Raw genomic sequence first — 8,299 nt, 5'->3', positions numbered from 1 at the left:
AACCCCGATATCATATGTCTCACGGAATAAAAAAAGAGCAATTTACATGCAGTGTTGCTTTCAACAATATGACACTGTGAAACCTGATGAAAGAAAAAAAAAAGGAATAATTTCTATAGAATCTATCCAATGAAATAATAACAAAAATACTAAGGAATACCTAGGATTGGGATTCATCACAATCATTTTTATGAGACTTTTTCTAGATCAAAAAATAAAAGGCGGATATCCGACCAAATCCTTTATACAACCTTTATCATTACTATTCATATATCAAAAATAGTTAGCAACAGCAAGTTTATAAAAATAACCCACCGATATGATGTAACCATTAAAGTTTTATTTATTTCAGAAAAAACAAATGATTCTTTTACTTCTTTGTTCAATTCAATTTGAAGTCTTCCTTCCTAAAAAGAAAAAAAAATCGTAGTAAAAAAAAAAATTGATTAACACGCATGATTTTTATAAAAGATTCATAGAAAAATTCACTTACACTTCTGATTTTATCTTACTTCATCCCAGTTCTCAAGAATCTTTTCGTGAACTCCGCCTCCTGTAACAAATGGTACCAAGCATTTTTTATTTGTTAAAAATATCTTGAACTATCATTTCTCAATTTATAATCTAGGAGTACATGAAATAGACTTACTCTCATTTTGTTTATTTTCTCCACAAGGTCACTTCCTTCTTCCTTTAAATAAGTGAAAGATTTTTTCTTAAGTAGGCAAAATCAAATTTAAACAAATATGCAATAAATCACGCTGTATTTAACGAGACCGTGTCTAATTTGACTGCGCGTGACGTTTAGCAGTTTTCTTATCTCATGCAGTCGTAGGTGCGTCATTACACATGTAGTATGAGTTGTGATTTACCCGTAAATAACATTTAACATTATCTATAACATCCATAGGTCTGATTATGTTTTTAAGACAATAATTAGAAAAAAACGCTAAAATGGCTCTAACGACATCACTGTTCCCTGGGTTTGTAAGCAAAGCTTGTCTCTGAAGACTGACGCATGACTCGCTTGTATATTAAATATGATCAAGGACATGACAAAAATCTGTTGATAGAACTTCAAAAGAAAAATACCATCAATCTTAACGTTGTAATTTTGTAAAAAAAAAAAAAAAAAAAAATCATCTGCACCTATACCGATATATATATTACTTTGTTACAAAATTAAAGAAATTAGATATCAAAAAATAAACTTTTATAATAATTCCTAGACCAAACAGAATGGTCGCCTTTTTTTTTCAGAAATGCACAACTTAACAATATCTTTCATATATTATACTACAAAATGTCGCTTGATCAGAAATACAAATATATTGAATGACTGTGACAATTTTGCAATTTTCCAACAAATTCCATAAAGGTTAAATAGTAAACAACTTTTGTGAGCTTCCCCCCCCCCCCTTTTAGAAATCGGGATGGTAAACATTCCATTACTTAATCCAAAACAATTTTTAAAAAAATACTAAAAATTCATTTAAGAAAAAAATGTCAAAATATCTAGAGACAAAATTATTAGACTCGACCTGGTTTAAGTTTGAATTCAATGAAATTCAAAACAAATCGGAACTTTCCAATCCCAAAAAAGTAATTAAAAATATACTCTTTTAAACGGAACAAGAGCCAGATAATATTTACCTCCAACATATTTAGAGAACGCTTGTTGCAATAACAAAATCCATTATAGCAAGCGCACCACTTCTTCTTTTTTGCATCTGCCTCTTTCATCAAGCAAAGCAGCATAGCAAGGATAACGACATATGCGATAAACCTCATCTGAAAACATATCGCCATGACTATTTAAAATGGCATTTAATATTTCCCAAAACATGGGAAAAGTGGATAAAAGAATTCAACGTTTTCGGACATAGAAAAAAGTATAAATGTTTGTTTTAGAAATAGAAAAAAAAAATTGTTTGTTAAAAAGAAAAAGAGAGAAAACAAGATGTGTTTGTGAAACACTATGCCCCCGATGGTAACACAATTCTGGAGTGAAACATAGACTACAGTGCAATAGTTATGGCCAATGTTAAAGTTTGTCAAATGTAGGTCAAAGGTCACAGTTGAGGTCACATGATCAAAAATTTCTGTACCAATGGAAAGGTCTTATCATAATGAACACTCATGTCAAATATTAAAGCCTTACCCTTAACAGCGCAATAGTAATGGGCAAGGTTAAAGTTGACAACAGACAGACAGACAGACAGAAAAACAGACAAACAAACATACAGGACAAAAACAATATACCCCCGGTAACTTTCGATCCGGGGGCATAAAGAAGAAAAAAAAATGAGGAAATCTTTAGCAAGGCAAAATAATCTCGTTTAACAGGAACACTGAAATAAATCGCGCTCACATTGCCATAAAACAAACAGACAGAAAGAAAAAAAATCATGATAACATTTGCACTGAATGAGATTAATAAAGAAAAAGTTTGCTTACGATGTCCAATTTGAAGTCTTCTGTGCAATTAATTTTAAACCAATGAAAATAAAGCAGAAATTTGTCAATTTATACTTGAAAATTATGAACAGCTGGTAACCCTCCTGCTATTAGATTCCGAAATTGAGAAGGGAAAAAAATATAAAGCATTGAAATCTGACACAATATATTTGTGCCTTAAATCCTATCCTCTTTGTTTTATTTTGTCACATGCATAGTCAGCATTTGAATATCTTACATGAAACTTTTGCAACCTTGTATTGTTTTTGTATCTAGTCACATAGAGGATTGAGATGAAGAAATAGAATGTGCAAACAAAGGTCTTCCAGTTTCATTTTTTAACCAACACTTTTGGTCAATTATATAAGTAAAACTAAAAGCTCTTTAAATTAAAATTCCATTTTTCAGTCTGTTTGTTTATTCGTGATTTTTCAAGCTATAACATCATCGATAAAGCAATGCAACATACGTATAAAATCTATCTCTGTATGAATAATACACACAGACTTTCGAACATGTTTGCATGCGCACTTACTTGCAATGAGAGAAATGCATTTTTCATATGTTTTTTTGTGATCAATATTCTTCTATCATGAAGAAAACTTTTTTAAAACACTCGTCGCATTCAAAAAGATAAAACAATTTTGATATTATTTAATGAACTGTAAATAAGTGTGAATATCTAATTGAAAATTGTTCAGCTAAAACTTTTCTCCATATTAATTAACCTTACACATTTTGCAGACTCAGTTAGAAACTTTGATAAAATTAAGTAGGTTAAGTTTGTTATTTTCACTTGTAGTTGACGGCAATGATTAATCATTAAAATGAACGGTTTTGTTAGTGAGATGCATGTTTACTCTAACAATACATCATCAGTATTACATGTACAAGTCAGAAATCAAAATGTATTTTTCTAGTTTTATTTATAGATTTTCACGACATGATCTTAAAAGAGCCTGCATAATACATTCATATTATTATAGGGGTTCTGTGGTCCTTACTAAGCTACATATGTTACATTCCCACCAAATCTTCTCTGATCACTTTCCTTTAAAAAAAAGTGTCGGATTATAATTTAGAATTTTAATTAATAAAGACAATAATTTATTTAACTTATAGTTTTGATACCGTTTTATTTCAGACAATTTTCCGTTAAAATAATCTTTGTAATATATATTTTTCCGTTCTCATTTTTTTTTCCAGGTATTATATACAGTGCAGGGAACTAATTTTGTTACATTAACCAGCATCAGCATAAGCATTAGTAACATCAGGATCGAACTAGCATCAGCATTTAAAAAGCAGCATTACCAGGATCAGCATCAGCAAGCAAAGGATAGAACTAACATAGCTAGCATTGACCTATTTAAAAACCAGCATCGACCTACTTAAAATCAGGATTATGCTGGTTTACTAATAATACAGATTCGATTCTCACAAAACGAAACAGCAAGTAGATATTCTTATTTCAGTCGGGAACAAATACGAATAATGTATTTCTTGCGGTGAAATTATTCAATACAATCTTAAGATTAATATTAAATTAATTTAAAAGCAATAATCCCGCGATATTTTTCAATCTGAATCAGCTGATCACCAAACGTCCTATGGAGTCCACTGCTGAGGCCTCGCCACGGCTTGATGTTATTGAAATTGGTGAGAAAAGGGTAAGTAGTAACACTTGGTCAAGAAAATTAAGTTTAATAATACAATAAAAGTATGATGTTTGGTGAATTACTATTTACTATAATTTTTATTGGGTTTTATGCGTATACACTTACTATTAGAAGTAATTCACAATCCGAACTTCCTCTAAATTGACGGAAGCCAGGAATAAAAATCGCAGTGCCTTTGAAAAGATTATCATACAGGTGTATTGAACAAAGCCTAATAATTAAACCAAATAATTGATTCTGTATTATTCACAGCATTAAACGAATCTGGTTTAAATATTTTTAATGCGGGGGTTCTTAAATTTTATAAAAACATGTGCAGATAAATTTGTGTATGTACCAGAAAAAATTTCACTTTCAAGTAGCTAGAAAATAACTATCATTATAACACAATGTAATACATCGGAGAGGATCTATGCATGAAAATACATTCATTTTAAAACTTTTACACTACATATTCTTTTCCTTGTTTGACGAATTGCATAATATTCATCATAGTGGTACATTGTATAAACTAGTTTGTATAATTGTCCTGGTATGTAGAATTTTATTTTAAGTACTTGAATCCATTAATTCCCTTGCAAATAAGATCTCAATTCAATTAAATACACCAGATTTTACCAACAGAAGTCTATAAATCATTATCTGTGTTTTTCCAAAATCAAGTTTTGCAAGGTTTGTAAATATATATATATATATATATATATGATCAATGAATGAATCTTAGCTTCTTTGTATAATGTATTTTTATCTTTATCATAGCTCTTTGTGGAAGAACATGAGAGTACTTGATAGAAATGGAGCGCTATGGAACAGTCTACAGTTTGTTGTTTCAACACCCCACACGAGAAACTTTCATTCATATGGTGATGCCAATACTTGCCGGTGAAGGGCTGCAAATTTGGACCTGTACTCGCACTTAGGCCTTTAAGCAGGGAGAGATCTTGTTCGTGCCAGCATACTGGAACTGGGTTTATATGGTCTCATCCAAAGGACTGAGGCAATCTACAATCTACAGTGATGTCTGAGAATGATGATTACAAAAGTTTTTCAAGAAAGTGAACTTGTTGAAAGAAACTTTGCTGGTGGTCAAGAAAAAAGTTCACTTTTTCATGCAAATATCATTCTATTTATTTGACTTTGTGGACATAAATTTATCAAACAAGTGAAAAAGCAGTGAATATGGGACATTAATTGTACAACTATTAATCTGATTATTCCATCATTACACCATTTAATAAAATTCTGAAAGTTGTTATGGGACATTTTGCGATTCCATTTATTATTAATTATAAGTATAATTTGGTTAAGTTAAATTGGCACTGACTATAAATGAATTGCAATTTTTAGACACTGAGAATATTGTTTTTATTGTTTTCATGAGCTTAAAATTTTACATGTATACTGTGTTGTTCTACAATAAACATAAAATGACCTTTATTTTGTCCCCTACTTCAAATATATTGTACCTTACAGCACAATTTGCTTCTAAGGAGTGGTAAAAAAAATATTTGGAAAAGATGATATTAGAGTTTGTTATATTTTCAGAAACTGAACATTTTACCAAAGCGGTACAGATCTAGAAAAGAAAAACTGATAGAAGATATTACTGTAAATTTCATACATACAGGTTTTAATTTCAGAGTGGTGAAGTTTGTTTTGAAATGAAGGAGAATAGTTTTAATGTTATATCATCAAGGTGAAAAGATATCTGGCTAGCATCAAACTCTAAATCTATGGTACACCATAGTATAATATGTGAATGATTTAAACCACTGGCTTAAACAATGAGGAAAATGTATCTATACAATATGTACCATGATGCAAGAGAAGAAATAAGTAATTATTGTAAATAATAACTTTTATGTGACATGTGCAGTGTTTATATTTGTTTCACTGACTTTACCCTATTCCTTACTTAGATTATGTAAACTTTTTGTGGCCTATGTTTAACCTGACCCTTAACTTGGGCATTTTAGCCAATCATAAGCGGTCAATTTGTCACGTGACATTTATTGATCTGTTTATTTTGGACGAGAAGCCACGCTATTTCTGTACAGTGAAATTTGTAAAGTTTTGCAAAGTTTACGGATGTATTTACGTTCTCCGTGTACAAGGAACTTGTAGTTACATTATAATGTTTATCTAACATTGTTTGGCAGAGAACGGTGAGTGTTAGCGTATTCTCTTGCACTTACTGTTTTGTTTTGCTCGGTTCGCCTGTTCAGTGCGCAATCCGGTTAGAACCGGTTACGGAGATGGACCACAACATGGACGATGCGAATTGTCTCAGTGTTTGTTTGATAGGACATTCATTTGTTTCACGTCTTCAACGTTATATGGAGTCAAATTCAAAGCTAATGAATTTAAATTTGGGTTCAGACAATTTTAATGTGTCAGTTTGTGCACGAGGAGGATTAAGAGTGTCCCAGTTATCGAACTTCATTACTTTTCACAGCAAACCGCATATGTGCTTTATTCAGATCGGTGAAAATGACATTTCGCGCTATGATGTGAACAAACTGGCAACAGATATCCTTTCAGTAGCAAGGTATTTACATGAGGGGATGGGTATTCCAATCGTGATTGTGGGACAACTATTGCGTCGCCAACCTTGGGCGTCCTCCAGTGACCTTAATGGGAAAATCGTTGCCACGAACAATCTTCTTAAGGCAGGGTGTTCCGACCGAGAGGGGATTTATTTTTGGCACCACAGAGGCTTTTGGAGCGACTTGAATTTCCTCTGCCATGATTGGGTTCACCTGCAATGCCCAAGATCATCAGTCCATGTTGTGTCATCCTCTCCTATGCACCGATATTGGCGCAGCATTCGCTCAGCAATACTTCACTTCAAAGCATTATTAAGGCCAGTATAATTTGAAAACTTCTCTGATAATTTTACATACTTGTAGACTGGCTTCTGTTTAATTTTGTTTGTGCTTGTACTTTTAATAAGGGAAAATGTATGGAAATGAAATACTTAATATCTGTGGGACCATACACATTTATCAGTATATTAGTCATGTGACAATGCAAGACCATATGTAGAGTTTTTGCTTTCATTTTCCCTAATGTAGTTAAAAACAAACAAAAAAATTCAGTAAACAATTTTTGTTGCTGTGGCTTCTTTTAGTAGTTATGTGGGACCATACACATAATGAAGTATGAATTATACTGTTCATAAGATTTTGCTACAAGTACTATATGCTATTCAACTATGCGGGGCCATACGCATTATACAATATAGTAAGAAGGTGATTACTTCAGTAGGTATGCAGAGCCATACACCATTTGTTCTAAATTGTATTTGGGACCAATTTCATCTTTATGAACAGTACATTTAATATTATGAACAGTGCATTATCAGATTATGTTCATTTGTCATAATTTGTTCTAAATTCAATGCGGGACCATACGCATTTTACATTATAAACAGTACATAAACAGATCATGCTCATTTATCATAATTTGTCCTAAATATTATGCGGGACCATACGCATTTTATAATATGAGCAGTGCATGAACAGTTCATGTTCATCTGCCATAATTTGTTCTAAATTCTATGCGGGACCATACGCATTTTATAATATGAACAGTTCATGTTCATCTGCAATAATTATGCGGGACCATACGCATTTTACCTTATGTACATAGTTTGTTCTAAATTCTATGCGGGACCATACGCATTTCACATCATAAATAATGCACTAACAGTTTCTGTTCATTTGCCAGAATTTGTTCTAAATTTTATGCGGGACCATACGCATTTTACAATATGAACAGTGCATTAACAGATTATGTTCATTTTATCATATCTTGTTTAAATTATATGCGGGACCATACGCATTTTACAATATGAACAGTGCATTAACAGATTATGTTCATTTTGTCATATCTTGTTTTAAATTATATGCGGGACCATACGCATATCCATAATTTATTCTGCTTTATATGCATTATGGCATAGCTATTACATTCTTAACAGAAGAATGTCATGCAGACTGGCTCTTGAAAGAGCTTGCTAATATCAAAGTTATATGTTTAGTTTACACAAAAAGTGCCTGGCATTTTGTCCAGGGGCTTGTATTTGGAATTGTGAACACTGAGAGTAAAATTAATGTATGTGTGGACAGGCAAAGTATGTCATTTCTTTCATGAAAAACAAG

General features: G+C 31.8%; 1 long non-coding RNA gene across 1 annotated transcript; it reads right to left on the bottom strand.

Moving 5' to 3' along the window:
- Positions 1–343: 343 nt before the first annotated feature.
- LOC133176497 (uncharacterized) lies at positions 344–1,785 on the bottom strand. Its single transcript, XR_009719477.1, has 4 exons — positions 1,654–1,785; positions 650–691; positions 494–553; positions 344–407 (listed from the first exon to the last, which is right to left on the bottom strand). It is a non-coding gene; the product is annotated as an uncharacterized LOC133176497 (long non-coding RNA).
- Between the last annotated feature and the right edge of the window lie 6,514 nt (positions 1,786–8,299).

This window comes from Saccostrea echinata, unplaced genomic scaffold (assembly GCF_033153115.1).
Source record: "Saccostrea echinata isolate AGI-Se365-2 ecotype Australia unplaced genomic scaffold, CSIRO_AGI_Sech_v1 ptg000075l, whole genome shotgun sequence".
NCBI lineage: Eukaryota > Metazoa > Mollusca > Bivalvia > Ostreida > Ostreidae > Saccostrea > Saccostrea echinata.
This window is presented reverse-complemented; position numbering and strand designations above follow the sequence as displayed.